Raw genomic sequence first — 16,755 nt, forward strand, 5'->3', positions numbered from 1 at the left:
AAGATCAGTTGTCAGATAATAGTACAAGTAGAAGAGAATTACACATCTATGGACCCTACAAAATGTATAGCCAAAAATTAATACAAAAACCGAATAAAAAATAACACCTCACCCACCCCAAATTCAGTTGGTGTACTTAATTCAGAAATGATGAATGTTGATCCTGCTAGCTCCAGCCAGAGGTTTAGAGCAGGTTGGAAAAAGAGTTTGTCACTGATATGAAATAATTTGTCCTACATATTCTCCTGTGTCTGTAGAATAAAGACAATGTATCCTTAGGTACATAATAAAAAAGATTATGATGAATAAGTGATGCATTCTGGTTCTGATAAATAGACAAGTCTCCTTGTTCAGTCAGGGATATAATACTTGCTGCGAAAGAAAAATATTGAGTGTTAACATAAATGTAACAATGGTTCTTTTTTTAGTGTAGGAATATGCCAGTTGGGTGCAATGAACCAAATATTTGAAAAACTGTCACTTATTCATAGAGCCATATGAAATTATTTGAAGGGTTAGACCTCCATGTACCTAGGTTTGTAAGACAGCCTATGTTGGAAAGGGTAACTGCAGTGTACATTAATTTCTGCTTGTACCAGACAGCACTCCACAATGGGTAGTGTCTCTTCTCATTCAGTAGGAGCCTACTTCTTCCCAAGATCTATTGGTTGATGAAGATTTCCATTCCTTCTTGAGTCCAGCCACCACTGGATCAGAGAGGAAGCGGATAGCCGTAACACGACTGATGCTGGCTAGGAGGCTAGGATAGCAGCCTTAGCCTCCCCAGCCCTTTTCTGTGGGTTGGGAACAGAAAGTTTGGCTAGCTAGACCTGCCAGTAAAGAGCATGAATTTTGCCACCACCGTAGCTGGCTTCCAATGGGAAAGCCTCTGTTGGTGGTGGGTTAGTGCTGGCAGGCCAGCACTAATGGGATGGTCTGGAAGGATGAAACACCGAAAGGGTTTTCCCACTTTTTTGTGGCATGATGAGAGTGAGGGCACTCTTCCTGGGCGATTGGTTGTAGATGGGCTTGCTTCTAGGTGAGAGGTTGTGGCAGCTGAGGGATGGGGCAGGAGGAATATGGGTTAACTTGGTTTCTGGGAGAAAGTTATGCAGGGGAGCTGTATCTGTAGTGAGAGCATGAATGCAGCTTACAAACTCATATCCAGTGTGGCTGGAAGGTATTTTGTGATGTTCCTGTCGTACATTGTTTTGATTTACTGTATATGTTGTATTTTTATTGCATATTTATTCTGTATTAATATATTCACTGTTTTGGGGGTCGTTGGGTCAAAAAGCAGCATAGAAATAAACCATAACATAACCAATTTTAGCAACTATTAATCAGGCCTTGCTACCTGAAGGATTGGAGCTTTCCCTCCATGGTTTTGAATTTTTCTTTTGTCATACTCACTGAGGAATTGATCATTCTCTAAGAGAAAGGGAGGTTTGCCTCCCACACCCCTGCCTGTGCAGTTTCTATTAAGATAGGTTCCTGACCCCACCATCTCATACCACCCTCCTATTTTAAATGGTGCATTGTGCCTTTTTGGGACTCTTTGCCAATTTCACCATTGTAGAATTCCACTAGTGAGTTAAACAGTGGTGAAGTGGGTATGATGGATTCCACTAGTGAGTTAAACAGTGGTGAAGTGGGTATGATGGTAATTGTTCATACTCAGCGTACAGTTTTACCTCGGAAGTCGAACGGAATCCATTCCGGAAGTCCGTCTGACTTCCAAAATGCTCAGAAACCAAGGCACGGCTTCCGATTGGCTACAGGAAACTCCTGCGGCCAATTGGAAGTCGTGGAAGCTCCGTCGGATGTTCGGGTTCTAAAGAACGTTAGCAAACTGGAACACTCACTTCCGGGTTTGCGGCGTTTGGGAGCCAAAACGTTCAACTTGCAAGGCACAACTGCATTATTGCTTGCTGCTATTCTCTTGATAGTATCACATATAATTTCCCAGTGAACATTGCAGTCTCGTTCAGAGTAACATCCAGTTTTTGACTTGTTATATATAGTTCATAAAGTGCCCTTTCAGTTTCTGTTGAAATCCTGGCAGTTCAAGAGTTGCAAAGAGGACATGAGAGCATAAGTTGCAAAGACTGTGTAATCACAAAGTAAATAAAAACTCCATTGCATGCTGTTTCGAACCAAATAAATGGGCCAATGTAATGAAACCTGCTTCTGGACATGTGCTGTATTAAAAGTGTAGCAATATTGACAGAGGGTAGAATTTATTCTGTTGAAAGCAGAGTAATTTTAACTGGACAGGGTATAGTATTTGTGATGTAGATGCATTTTCACTATGAGTTTTCCACTGAAGAAGAAGAAGAAGAAGAAGAAGAAGAAGAAGAAGAAGAAGAAGAAGAGGAGTAGTAGTTTGGATTTGATATCCCGCCTTTCACTCCCCTCAGGAGTCTCAAAGTGGCTAACATTCTCCTTTCCTTTCCTCCCCCACAACAAACACTCTGTGAGGTGAGTGGGGCTGAGAGACTTCAAAGAAGTGTGACTGGCCCAAGGTCACCCAGCAGCTGCATGTGGAGGAGCGGAGACGCGAACCCGGTTCCCCAGATTACGTGACTACCGCTCTTAACCACTACACCACACTGGCTCTCTAGTAATAGAACTAGTAATAGTGTTGCAACTTGGTTACTTAAGCCTTTGAAAAAATAATTGGATTTCTCCCGTCAAACCACATCATGTAAACTAGCCTATGCTATCTATCTCCTTCCTAGTAAGCACAGACTTATTGGACTTATTGGATTATTGAACTGCTTGGAATAGCAGGTCATTCCAGGAAGGTCATGTTAAACAAAATGAGCTCTTCTTTCCACAAAAAAAGAGCCCAAGCTCTTGTTGCTATTGGCAAGTTGATAAGTACTACTAGTTTATTAACAAATTTATCTTGCACATCAGTACTTCAGCGCAATGCCTCAGATTATAGGACTTCCAGTGACACCTATGATAAACAGCTCTGAGTACATCAGGTTCTTTCTCTTTCACAGCTGGCAGGGAGAAAGTTCAGCATGTGCTCTGGATTGTGGCCAGTGTTTAGAAATTTGGACTCTTTCATAAGCTCACATCTCTCATCTTTCTGTTGGTGAAGATGGAACTGGTTATTGACTTTTATGATTTGGTGCTAGCAACAGTAGTGAAATTACGGAAATTGACTTTGGTTCTGATACAGTGGAAGTTAATCACAATGAAGTTCTGTTGAAACCCATCAGCCAAGTTAATTGCAGATCAAAGGCCTCTAGTCTATCTCAGGAATAATTCAAAGTGCTTGCAGTAAGCAATGAAGTTCTAAATGGCTTGGGACCTGGGTTTCTAAATGGCTTGGAACCTTGGGCCTTCAAGCTCATGAACCTCATGTTTGGCTTTGGGCATACTGAGCCTGAGCAATACCCAATCCTGATCCTCATTAGTAATTTTTATTTATAATAACACTCTGGATTACACTTGCTTAGTACATACCATGTTCTAACTCAGTTTTGTATGTTTTTTGGGGGTATTCTGCTCAACATAGTGAAAAAGAGGGGAAACTTTGTTGTAAAGCTTGTAAGATCTGCGGCTCACACCAATTGTTTTGATCCTATGCTGTTAACATTTATTTACATTTGATTCATAATGTTTTGAGTACTCCTGGAGCTGAAAAATATGCTGAGAACCTAAAGAACTAGCAGTGTGTTCTGCAATACAACAAAGTTGGCAAACCACCGCCCCATAACACGTGATATATATATGTTTGCTTTCTTTAACTGCCACTATCCATAGTGTGACCATCTCTTCACCCTTGTTGAAAACATTTTTCAGTTCCAGGAGTACTCAAATCAATAAAGCTCCCAATTCCTGGTGTAGCTACAGTCTACCAATTGCTAATAGGAGAGAAACAGCCTTCAGTTTGTCATCCCTTCTGGAAGAAGTAGATATTTTGAATTTTATTAATTTGATACTCGTCTGTGTAATTCCTTTTCACAGTTTTGCTAAGCTGTCTGTGAGCATGCTGTTGGAAGGGCAAGATGTGCTTTTAATAAATAAATAATGTGGCTAAGCCTGCAGTTAAGTTGTTGGTTAACAGAAAGATTTGATGGCACCTGGACTACCAAGTTTCGAGGAAATCACTGGAGATTTCTGGCAAAGTTCTCCCAGGTCAAGAACTTTGAGAATAACTTTGATAGCTCCTAAAAAAGCCTGCCTACCTGAAGGTGGAGGTGAGCCTTACAAGTTCTCTGATTCATTTCAGTCTCAGATTAAATTCCCTGCCCACCTTTCTCTCTCCCCCTCCCCACCCTGGTGATATATAGGGAAGGAAGATCTATCCCCTTCCTCCATTTCCAGCACACTGGCACAAATGCCCTTGATATTTATGTACTATGACACCCAAAGTACCTTTCTCCTTAGTATACAGTATAGCAAAACACTAGAGTGATGAAGAGGTGCTCCTGTTTCTACACGCCAGTAACCAGTTGGAAGGTGGGGTGTTTGGAGGGGCCAGCAGGAAAGTTGTTTTAGAAGATGCAAGATCTGTTGTGCATGGAGGAACACATTTTCTAAGCCTTGAGTTGTCTTGGAAAACGATCACAACTCTTTCTGGAGGTTTTTTCATGTGTTTTTTAAGAACTTGGATAATTGCCAAGGACAGCAGAGGAAAACACATCTATCTCTTGGGATTTATTGTACTTGATTAACATGCATCTTAACAAACCTTTCTCAAAATGAGCATATTTAATAGCTTATGTGGAGACCTGCTCAGTGTTTTTGATGCAACTTTAGAAGGTGTATTTGTAAAAGCACACTGCTTCATCATAAGGTTTTGGGTAAGGTAATAAAGGTGGCATTTGTCTGCCACTATGGCAACGGATACTGACATGGAAATGACTGACTTGAAAGTATTATGTTATGATTCATTTCGGGGAAGAACTGAAACTGTTGCTGTTGAATATTGCAAATTATTCATGGCTGTACAATGCAACTGTTTTTGTTTTGGAGCTGTTGCCACAGCAAAGCATTCGGGAAAACACCCTTTTGGCTTAAGGCTGAGGCAGGCTGCATGTAGGAAAGTGACTGCAATACAGCCCCGTATGCATTTTTTTTTTTGGTCGGACCCTTCTGAGAACACCATCTGCTGTGTGCTTATTTAAAGTTTCTAGTTCTTACTGTTAAAGATGGCAGAAATGCTGAAAAGATTGAAGAGGTGTTTTTTTGGGTTTTTTTAAAGAGAGACCCAACTGTGGTTACTGTGCATGTAATCAGTCAAACACTTTCCAGAGTTTTCACAATTCTAGATCAGACTATTGTAAAGTACGCACATGCATCCCCCACCCACTAAAACTTGGCATTTGTCCTTTGTTAAACAATTTATAAAATAATATGCAAGTTAGCTGCAGTCCTGCAGGTTTTATACACACACACACTATTTAATGTTTGGGCTGAGTGCTCCTATACCGCACCCCTTCTAGTTTGTATTAAGCCGCCGTTCCCTATTGCATCCAAACCAGGGAACCCTGGCTTAATGTCTATATGTCTGTCTTGGCTTATTTTCCTGGTTTGTTAACAGCATGAGGATGGGGAGTATAACGTACATGGTATACCCTCTGCAGTTATTGGTAGCCTATCATGCAAGAAGATCACTGATCTGATCTTGTTCCAAACCACTGAAGACAGCTGAATTTGAAAGGCCCCACATTCTCTTAGGTGACTTGCAGAAATCCTTATTCTGTATCTTTAGAAACCAATAAAAGTAACAACCCGATTCATAGTGTGCAATTGTTGAGAAATGTGCTGCTGAGAATAGGCATCTCAAATAAAATCAGAATGGGTGACTATTTTTTATTATATATAGCCAGCTGATTCAAGGATCTTTATCCCAGAGAGGTGGGATAAAGCAGAGAGAACAGTGACTTGCCCTAGACATTCCATAAATATTGCAGCTGAGTAAAGTTCTTTAACCTGGGTTTTCCCACACCGAAATCTAGCACTCTGAACACCACTCCACACTTGTGTGGCAATGTGTGCGCCTGTTCCTGCTGTTTTTAGTTTGAAACAGCATCTGTTTCTGTTCCTGGAAGCTGGTCAAATTCTTCCAGCATAGCTACATTCTTCTCAAAATGTATAAGGTTGGTCTTGTTGCATTCTGGGGCCCTGTATCTCAGTGGATCAAAGAATGTACTTGTTTGGCTTGCAAACAGGGACAGGACAATCAAGCAAGGAATTTTCACCTCAGACCTTGTGCTGGCCGCCTACAAGTGCTTTGTCTGGCTCTTGCTAGATATATGCGTGTGCAGATATATGTTAATGAGATGTTGTAGTTTCAGTAAAGTACAGTGGTACCTCAGGTTAAGAACTTAATTCGTTCTGGAGGTCCGTTCTTAACCTGAAATTGTTCTTAACCTGAGGTACCACTTTAGTTAGTGGGGCCTCCTGCCGCCGCCAGAGCACAATTTCTGTTCTCATCCTGAAGCAAAGTTCTTAACCCGAGGTACTATTTCTAGGTTAGTGGCGTCTGTAACCTGAAGCGTCTGTAACCCGAGGTACCACTGTATTTTGTTTTCTGATGAGTTAGTTAGGTAAATGAATTTTCCTTAACTGCACTGCAATTGCAGTTGTATTTTACCTATGTTAAGTAGCTGGAATTGTTTGTGAACATTGACTTTCAAGTGTCTCTATGTGATGAAGCTTGATCTTCATTCACTCGCTGAAAAGTGATTGAGGTAGTTGAAATTTGGCACAGATACTGTTTTAACTCCCCTTTGCCTCCTATCATCACAGCAACTGGCACAGAGGCACAGGAATGCTGCCATGTGAGTTCCAAATAAGTATTGGATTGCGAAAGAGGACATTTGTAGTGCTGCCCAAGAATAAAAATGAGACCAAAAAATATACATTGGACTTTTGTCCAATCCTCAAGATTGTGTGTGGGTGGGGTATATGAGGAGAATTCCAGCAGCAACCAAACACATGTTTGCAAAATTAAATTTGTATTTCCTGGTATTATAGAATGTATGCAAGAAAAATATATATGAAACAATGTCATTGAGTGAGAAATTAGTGAAAAAGTTCTTCTTGCTTGGTAGGAGACAAATGAAAGGCAAGACAGCAACAAATTGAAAGGATGGGTGACACTATGACTTCAAGGAGCAAGATAGGTAAGGCAGTTCCATTTCTTTATTTTTTAAAAGTACTTGTGTAAAGAATCACACCAGAGATAAAAAGACTGGTACTGTTTAATTCGTGCAGGCATGTCTTCTTAGCCCAGTTTCAAGTCACCAACTATCTGCACAGTTGAGTAGATTCTTTCAGAGGCCATGTTTCTGAATTAAGAAGAGGTTTTCCTCCACCATGTGTGACATCTGATTAAATATTTGTTTCAAATACTTGTTTGTACTGTTCATGATAAAATAAAAAGCTTTAATTGCATGGAAGAAAACTCTGATGTCGTATACTTAAGATGTTAAATTTGTTCCTGCTACGGTGTTAAAGTAGTCAGTTTAGGAAATAGTATAGATAGATGTATTAGTACTATGCAAGAGTTGTCTAAAAGCACCTTGCAAAGTTCAAATCCTAATCTGGCTATTTCGCACATTTTATAGTCATTTGGTTTTTTTTAGTGTGCATTTAGAATATACAGTCATACCTTGGAAGTCCGTTCGACTTCCAAAATGTTCAAAAACCAAAGCACAGCTTCTGATCAGAAACTGCACAAGCCCTGTTGGGCGTTTGAGGTCCAAAAATAGTTTGGAAACTGGAACAGTCACTTCTGGGTTTGCAACGTTTGGTAGCCAAGACGTTTGACTCACAAGGCATTTGAAAACCAAGGTACGACTGTATTCCCCCCCCCACCTTCAAAGTTCATACTACCTGGTTTGTTTTTACAAATACTTTGAAAGCGAAATTGCAGTGTAGTTTGGTTCAAGTGTAAGTGATCCTTTCATTTGCAATATCTGGGGAAACTTTGAAGCCAAGTTTTTTTTTTTAAAAAAAAAGCATGTGAAATGTGTTTTGTTGTAAAGTCTAGAGGGAACGGATCTCTGGATTTTGGCAAAACCAGAAAGCTTACGTTCCTGAGAAATGCTAATAATTTTTTTTTAAACCAACAACTTGCAGTTATCACTGTACTGCATCAGTCATCCCTGAAGGTAAAATCTCTTGCATTCTTTCACCTCTCCCATATACTTTTGCAAGCACCATCAAATCTCTCCCACATACAGACATCTGTGTTTGTGTCTGTTTCTGTGTGCAAACACAGGCTATAGTACTAAAACTCATTCAGTGAGCACATGAAGTAACATCAGCTTGACTAACAATGTGGGATATAAGATTTTCCTACAAGTTTCAATTCATATTTTAACGGTCCTGAAATTTGCATTATGAAGGGAGGTATATAAATGTACAAAATGAATATTTTGTGTATTGATTTGAATAGGTTCCCAAATATGTATTCCAGTGGCTGACAATCTTTATTTGTAAAGGTTCTCGCCTGCTTCATATAGCAGGGATGTCCAGCTTCCAAGAGACTGCGATCTACTCCCACTATTAAAAAAGTGGCAATGATCTACCCATTGGTTGAGCTTTTTTAGGGGAGCCTTTATCAAAGTTGTTGAGCTTTTTGGGGAGAGGGAACACCCACATTTGTTGAGCTTCTATGAGGGAGGCTTCAGCAAAGTTGAGGTTTTTTCTCTCCGCCCCCCGCTGATACTCCTGCAAGTCCTGAGACAAGTTTGCCACTTTACAGATTACTTCCATAGATTATTTATTGACTGTGTGGATGTGGCTAATCTTCTACTATTCCCTCTTATTTTCTTTTTCATGGAAAGAAAATAAGAGGGAATAGTATATTTAAAGCAAGGTTGCTGTTGAGCTATAATGCTACTGTCTCAGCCAGCATGGCAAATCAGGAATGTTGTAGTTAAGCACTATGTTAGCTACTCCTCAGCTAACCCATGAACTGTAAGTAACCACTCTGAGATCTATATCTGATACGAGATTGCAGAATGTACTCCATGCTTTTGAGGTTCAGAGTGCAAAGAAGCTTATACCATATGTAGAATTTGCTAATCTTTCTGCCTTCATCAATCAATCTCTTTGTTATGGTCAATGACCAGCATTATTCTTAGAACATTAACTCTAGGGGAGAATATAAATCTTTGTAGCATGGCTAATCTTTTGACCTTTGTCCTGTCCACAGTCCACATAACACACGTTCTGTGTTGGTGATGTAGATGGCAATTCTTATGGAAAGGCAGTGGCACTGAGGCAGGAGAAAGAGGCAATGCCTGACCTTTCTGTTTAATCCTGTGCAGACTTGAACTGCATTTTGCGTGGGAAATGTTAAAACTCAGCAAGTACACTTGCCTTGTTTCTCCTTCCTATTTTGATTCAATAATTAATTTTACACTTCCGTTTAATTTTTGTGACATTGCATTTTAAGAGTTCTTTCCTCCAGTGGGCACCGCTAGCAGAGGGACTCAATAGCGGTGACGGTTTCACCAGCGATATATTGCTTACTTACATTACCCCATTTAAGTCAATGGGGCTTACTTTTCTATAGACATGCACTGAATTGTAGTTCTGGTTTATTCCTTCCCCCATGTTACCATACTAAATGATTTTCTATGAATATTATTTATTTGTTGCCTGGCTGAAGTTGCTTTGATATTCTCTCTGACCACACATGGAACAATTTCTACCTTTGTGTGTGTGTGTGTTTACTTGCAGTTTTTTCATTCTTATTCAGGAACGTGTGCTGGCACTTTGATGATTTACGGTACACCATGTGTTGTTTTTACTTCTTGACTCTTTCTCTTTCTTACCTCTTCTGCTGACTCCCTTAAGTGCTAATATTTTTAGCAGTAGTTGTTGCACCATTGGTATGCTACCAATCGTGGTAACTTCTGTTGAGAATGTTTACTTGAGCAGAACCACCTGCTTCAGGTGGTCAAAGCGCGAGAGGCAGAACTCCGCCCACCTCGCCACTTCCACTGCTGCTGGAACGCCCCTTCTTGCTGGCAAGAGGAAGGCATTCCAGCATGCAGCATTGCTACTAGTCTTCCCTCACCCAGGGTGGAGAAGCTGAGAGGCAACACTTTGAGGAACACCCCAGTGCTTGCTGAGCTCAGTGAGAGCTGGGACATTTCAATGTTGGTGGGAAAGCAGGAGGGGGCAGGAGGCGGTAATTCCTGTTTCGCCTCAAGTGGTGAAATGAGATGGGTCATGCCTGAGAACCACAGTAGTTATTTGGGGACAGCTGTTGTATCTGGAGTGTTGCATTGGAGAAGTGTTTCTAAGACCAAAGGAAAGTGTGTATCAGTAGTGGCAAAGGAACATTGAATGGCAGTCAGACTTTGTTACAGGTGTTAACTAGTAGCAGGTAGCAACTGCAACTACAGTAGTAGTATTACAATATGAAGTGGTCTATAAGTGCTAGTACTGTCAAAAAGATCAGAATGCCACAGTACAATCCATTGACCTCTGATGTGTCTCTGTTAAGGGAACTTGGGTTTAAAAGATCAGTTTTAGAAATCTCCTTTTCCCTGTAATCGTTTGATATTTTGACAGAGTAATTTGGTAAAAATAGGATTGCCTTTTCTCAGTTTCCCCCCTTAAAATCCACTCTCTGTGATTTTGCACCCTTCTTAAAAGAATTAGCTTTGTTTGTAAAACCAATCAAAATAAAGGCTTTCTTTACAGTAACTGACTGTTGTGTTTTCAATTTGCAACTTTAGCATCTGCAAACACTTAGGTAGGAATTGGAATGAATTTTGGATTGCTGCATTAATATACTTAAGATACTCAAACCTGGAGTTTTGTAACTCAGCTTTAATTATCTAGGTTGCAGATACTTTTCAGGAGCAAAAAAGAAATTAAAAGCAATATATTTTAATCCTAAAATTGCCCCACCATTTTTAAGCACTGGAAAACTGAGCTTGCTTAATACCACCACACCCAACATACCATGTAATCTACATTCTCTTGGCACACCCTTCCTCATTCTCTGATCTGTGAAAGCTGCAGTGAAATAAATCTAGCATTTCTGAATGGCGATAGGCTTAAAGTTCTCTCTAACGGTACATAGTTCCTCCCACATAAGTTACAGGCTTCCTCCAGATGAACCGAATTCCCCAGTAAGGTCTTCTCCTCCTCCTCTTTTTCTTAAAAGCTACTGATGTCGCGCATTGTACACATTGTATGGAGAAATGCAGCTGAAGGGGGGGAAACGTGAGTGTTTTATTTAAGAGCTTTATCTAGGCATGTATGATTTGGTCTGTTGTGACGTTGCTGCTTTCTGTGTGACTTTTAATGAAGTTCCGACTCTTTTCTTTTTCCTTATGATCTCATGTAATCATAGCCTCCCCTTACTCTCTGATCACATAGCACGGGGGAGTTCTTACTAAGCTGTGAATTAGGCAGGGAAGTAGCAGTTCTCAAATGTGAGCACTCTGAAGCCAGTCTGCCAAAGTGCCTCTTGCACTTAAATATGGCAAAGGCAGCGGTTAAAGAAAACAAAGAACAAAATTTTCTCACTTGAAATAGGGATAATGATTGCGGTGTTGTATTTCACTGTGTGGACGTGCCGATTGGTTGCTTAGAAATTGTGATAAATAGAAAAGCAAATTAAAACCTACTTAAGACTTAACAATATTGTTCTACACCAGGGGTCAGCAACCTTTTTCAGCCATGGGCTGGTCCACTGTCCCTCAGACCATGTGGTGGGCTGGACTATATTTTAAAGAGAGAAAAAATGAACAAATTCCTATGACCCACAAATAACCTAGAGATGCCTTTTAAATAAAAGCACAAATTCTACTCATGTACAAATACCAGGCAGGCCCCACAAATAACCCAGAGATGCATTTTAAATAAAAGGACACATTCTACTAATGTAAAAACACACTCATTCCCGGACCGTCTGCGGGCTGGGTTGAGACGGTGATTGGGCCGCATCTGGCCCCTGGGCCTTAGGTTGCCTACCTCTGTTCTCTACCATTGTATGTTTTAGAATATAGAAGTTGCCATCACTGTTTCTCTTTAGGGTGCACTTTCTGTATCATTACAATAGTGGGCAATTTCAAAAGCGAACAGGTTTCAGGGTCCATTGTACTGGCTGTTTAATGGGCACTTTTGTTGGCGTGTTTCTTTCATCCTGGTTTCCTTAACAAAGCTGTCTTCATTATCTGGGTCAGCTGTAATCTCTGTATAAAGGATTCCAGCCAAGGGTGCCCTAATACTTTAGTAGTTAACTTGTTTAGGACTGTGCTGCGTCTTTAATAGTCACTTGGTGACTCACAGCATAATAGGATTATGCCATGGCACAATTGTATTTTTAGCATCTTCAAATGCAGTGTAGGTGTTGGGATCTGAGGAACGGCCAACACCTTAGCAATGGATCACAGTCTGTGAACTTCAGACTAGTGTATGAGGTTCATTGTCTCCATGGTTGACTAAACAATTTACAGTGGTGCCTCGCAAGACGAAAATAATTCGTTCCGCGAGTCTTTTTGTCTTGCGATGTTTTTTGTCTTGCGAAGCATGGTCCGTCGCAACTGCGCCTCTTCAAGCAGCTTTAAGAAAAAAGCGCAAGACGTTTTCGTCTTGCGAAGCAAGCCCATAGGGAAATTCGTCTAGCGAAGCAACGCAAAACCGAAAAACCCTTTCGTCTAGCGAGTTTTTTGTCTTGCGAGGCATTCGTCTTGCGGGGCACCACTGTAGGTAGTATTAGGAATTCCTGATGGGAATTCTCCACTTACTGCAGCTACATATATTTTGTAAGTGAAATGAACACTAGTGAATGCAATTTTAGTACTCCAAAGTGCCTTGAGTCTATTACGTTTCTGCATAGTGTCTTGCTGAATTTGAAGATATTGCGGAAAAAATGCTGTTCAGTGTTGGCTGCTTTATGAGTAACAAGGCAAAATCTCCATCTAGAAACACTAAAAATATCAATAGACGTTGAATGTAACTTTAGGTAAAACCATAGTAAATTTGCTTTCCCCAAACATTGTAGAGATCTTGCTCATCTTTTGAAGAAGGCTTGAGTACTGGACTGGTTGTACATAAGGAGAGATTATGAAGTGAGGTAGTCTTTATAGCTAAACATTAGTAAAATAGTCTTAAAAGATTTAACACTTTTTTCAGACAGGAGTGCATGCACAATATGGATCCCCTGTGATGAGTGGGAACTGTGCTGGTTGAGCTCGATGTATGATGAACCTTTCCTTCTGTGTTGCCATGAAAAGGAAGAAATGCATCCTCAAAAAAGTCAAAAGAGGGCACAGAACTATGTAAAATGTGCATGTGCTAATTTACAGGTACACGCACAAATTTAGAAAGAATTACTATACGTAGAAATATTATATACCTTGCCAATAGCAAATAATAAGACTGAACAGGTGACCACTGTGTCTTTCTCGGTCTGATGTCCTGATGTTAGCTGTTAATGGGAAAATTCAGGGGCTTTGCTCTCCCCTTTGAAAGTTATCTGTCTGTTAAACTGGACTTGGACTGGACAGCCGTCCCAACAGAGGACTGTCATCTGTAGTGTAGGACACTTGGTCACTGTGGGGCCAACACATTGGAGGCTCAAGGTGGGGGGGGGGGAGCAAAACTATTCAGGTTCACATAAAGTATTATGCTAAAGTCAAAAGAGCCTGGACAAATCTGAAGTCTCCAGTTGTTGTTTTTAAAGAGAGTGGAAATAGGCTGTGCTATGTTCTTAATCTTTAGCATTTCAGATGCCACTCCCAGAAACCCACAGGGCAATGTCTTCAGGATAATTTGTGGGCAGTGATGTAATTAGAAGCAGCCATAGTTGTTGTCTCAGAGAAGCACCACACAGTCTGCCCTTTTGCACCTCCCCCCATACTGTCCACATGACTGACATCTGCTCCTGCGCCTATGGCTCATTCTCAGTATCCACAACATATGTGGTGATCTTTTGAAATCACTGCAGTTCCACGTGAGTAGGGAATAAAGATAGTATAACTGGTCGAAGCCGTAATATCTGTTCAGGACCAGCTTCAAGTTATGTAAAAGCACATAATTCAAACAAAGCTGCAAAACTAAGCTCAAGTCTTGGCCACAACCCAGAGAACAATGTGACTAGCTAGGAGGCACACACTCTCCTCCCATCAAACAGCAACAGCAGCACTCTCCCTCCCCCCTTTCTTTCTTTCTTTCTTTCTTTCTTTCTTTCTTTCTTTCTTTCTTTCTTTCTCCCTCCCTCCCTCCCTCCCTCCCTCCCTCCCTCCCTCCCTCCCTCCTGCCCCTCACCCCAGGTCCATGGTAAGCTGCTTTAGAAATTAAAGAGGAAACTCTCTAGTAGGCCAAAACCACTGGTGCTTTCTGGATTGTTGCTCTAGCATGAGTGGAAAGACCTAGCAGCATGTTAGTGCTTTTCAGATTGTGGCTAGAATGGGTATTAGGTGACTTGTCTTAATTCTGGAGAGTGTCTCCTGTTGAAAAACAAATTAAAGTAGTGTGGCTAACGTTTTGCAACCATTTAACACTTGTTTTCTTACACTAGGTAGGAAAATAATCATACCCTGAAGTTGTTGGGAAACTGGCATTGATAGTTTTTGGGGTTTTTTACTTATACTGTACAAGTGTTAAGATATGATAGCAATATTCAGCCTGTTTTTCTCATGCACACCAGCCTACAAAGTTATTTTGCTGAGGGCTGCAGTGTGTTGTTAGTGTAGCTCCACCTTCTCTTATCATAAGGGTCCATTCAGCCGCGCTATAATGTTCTGTGATGGAGAATTACTTCCTCTTATATGCGCAGAAACAGCCTCTATTTCTCCCTGTTGATTCATCAGATGTATGAAACAGTTTCTGTTATACTCCCACCATTATTGTATGTTTCAAAACCCTTTAAGCACTGCCACCATGTGATCTATGCTTTACTGTTTACAGACATGTTAAACTATAACCCAGTAGCCAAGCAGCTTTGTAAGCAAATCAAAACAACGAAATGTTCTTTATTTATTACCACCCGCAGGGGTAAAATAAGGGCAATACTGCAGTTAAATTGGTCACTAATGCTTGCTTTTATAACGACACTGTTATAATGACAGTTGCTTTCAAATACAGAAATTGAATTAAGATGGATTTGTAAAATGCAGTTCCTAAAAGTGCCAATTATCCATAGTCTCTTTTCCTCAGGCATGCAGCTATCACCACTATCGGGTGCAGATGGCTTCTGCTGCTTTTCCTATCAGCCAGGCTTGCTGGAATTTCTCTCTGTTCAGCTCCAGAAGCTTTCTTGCTATAAACTCTCCCTTCACTGCTCACAGACTTTTCATGGTTTCTCTGCTAATCTTTGGCATAAGCCAGTGAATCAGCTCTTTTGGGGGCAGACTGTACTTCCTGGTTTTCCCTTGCCTCAGTAGCCTCCTGTCCATCCAGAAGCCTTCTGTCTTCTATCCCAGCTTTTTCTTTTTTCTACTCCTGGTCAACACACTCCGAACAGTGGTAGACCCAGTCTGCTTATGTTCCTGCCAGCCCACGCTTCAATCAATCAGATTTGAGTGGCATAGAATTCTCTCTCCTCATAAGACTGCTTTTCCTGTGTGGCGAACGATCCAGAATTTCCGTCCAGCAGGCCAATTAGAAGCGAGGTTTTACAATTCCTCTAGTTCAGTATAAAAAGAACCCACTTTTCCCAGGCTAGTCTTATGTGACAACCACCAACAGATACTTTGTATTTTGAACTGAACCTTTCATGTAATCCCACATACATTGTGAATTTATATACACTGCGTATATAAAACAAAACCATGTCCCAATATGTTACAAGGTAAAGTCACCATAGGGACGCAGGTAGTGCTGTGGTTTAAACCACAGACCCTAGGACTTGCTGATCAGAAGGTCAGCGGTTCAAATCCCTGTGACAGGGTGAGCTCCTGTTGCTTGGTCCCTGCTCCTGCCAACCTAGCAGTTCCAAAGCACGCCAAAGTGCAAGTAGATAAATAGGCAGGAAGGTAAATGGCGTTTCCATGCGCTGCTCTGGTTCACCAGAAGCGGCTTAGTCATGCTGGCCACATGACCCGGCAGCTGTACGCCGGCTCCCTTGGCCAATAAAGCGAGATGAGCGCCGCAACCCCAGAGTCGGTCACGACTGGACCTAATGGTCAGGGGTCCCTTTACCTTTACCTTTAATGTAGCCATAGATACCATGCATTACAGGCAGGGATACATCATAACCTACAGACAGAACAGTGGTGTAATGGAATGGCTTTAGGCATGTGGGTTTGAGATGAAAGTTTCATATAGGTAAAATTTCCTTGGGAATTTTAAGACAAGACATGGGATTAGGGGGAAAATGCTGGCAAAAGCAGTGTGAATATTTTGTGCTACTTTTGGTTCACCAGTAACTGGACAATTTTGTCAGGTTTTGATATAAGAGAGCTATCTGAATAGGAGTCCCAAAGAAAATGTTGCCTTTTTCTACATACTTGTGCCCTTAAGTAGGCTTCACGTTTGTGGTAGAAGACAACATTATTCTCTCCTCCTTTTTTTTTTTGTCCAGTGCATATACACCAGGTAATGCATACGTGCATTTAAAGATCAATCCAATGTCATTTAGGCTTTTACTGAAAACTCCTTTGTTTGGTTTGTTATTTTGTGTTTGCCCTTGCAATTTCAACTCCAGGCATTAAATGCATAAGAGCCAAGCGGGTTGAGTAGAAAAATGGGTAGTTTTAGATCTCAGTTCAAATTCTCATTCAGCCTTGACTTAAATGGATAGTAAATCAA

General features: G+C 40.9%; 1 protein-coding gene across 10 annotated transcripts in view; it reads left to right on the forward strand.

The window, feature by feature from the left end:
* The window catches only part of SGMS1 (sphingomyelin synthase 1), a 70,140-nt gene that overhangs the window by 34,496 nt on the left and 18,889 nt on the right, over positions 1 to 16,755 (forward strand). For 6 of the 10 annotated variants that reach the window (XM_081189721.1, XM_081189719.1, XM_081189725.1 and 3 more), the window contains one exon: positions 7,080 to 7,151. The exons of the other annotated variants lie outside the window; for them this stretch is intronic. The gene's annotated coding sequence lies outside the window, so the exon portion shown is untranslated. The remainder of the gene's footprint in view (positions 1 to 7,079; positions 7,152 to 16,755) is intronic. 10 annotated transcript variants of the gene reach the window in all.

Source organism: Podarcis bocagei, assembly GCF_964188305.1.
Source record: "Podarcis bocagei genome assembly, chromosome: 4".
Classification (NCBI taxonomy): Eukaryota; Metazoa; Chordata; class Lepidosauria; order Squamata; family Lacertidae; genus Podarcis; species Podarcis bocagei.